A 521-nucleotide genomic window follows, 5' to 3' on the forward strand; every position below is an offset into this window, starting at 1 on the left:
ATCAATGGTTAAAAGAACAAAATGAAGACCAAAGAATTGATCTGACAAACGTTTGCACAATTTGCTTAACAGAAGTAAGCACACTGTAACAGTGTTGACTTTACACCTAACTTAGGAGAGAACATACACACAGCTGATGCAACCAAGACCATGGCTCTGCATAACAGCTAATCCTGCATTAAGAGATGAAAGGGAGGTTTCCTTTTTGGGATGTTGAACATTTTACAGCCATTACTTACTGCTATTCACGCAGTTTTTGGCACAAAATGTCTCTCCCCTATGTTTCTCCCATGAGTTATTCCAGTTTGTTTTCTACTCCCCACGCATCTCATGTCACTCGGAAACTTGTCTATTCTATTTATTTTACCTTCAAAACTTATGTATGTAACATGTTGTTTTAATTAACTTCTGACAATCTTCAGATATTTATGCTGATTGTTTTGACCACACTGTACATTATTAACCTGTTTTGCTGCCTTCTATTGCTGATAGTATTACACAATGATTCAACATACATACAT

Source organism: Morone saxatilis, unplaced genomic scaffold (genome assembly GCF_004916995.1).
Source record: "Morone saxatilis isolate NCDOM2014 unplaced genomic scaffold, NCSU_SB_2.0 Contig23, whole genome shotgun sequence".
Classification (NCBI taxonomy): Eukaryota; Metazoa; Chordata; class Actinopteri; family Moronidae; genus Morone; species Morone saxatilis.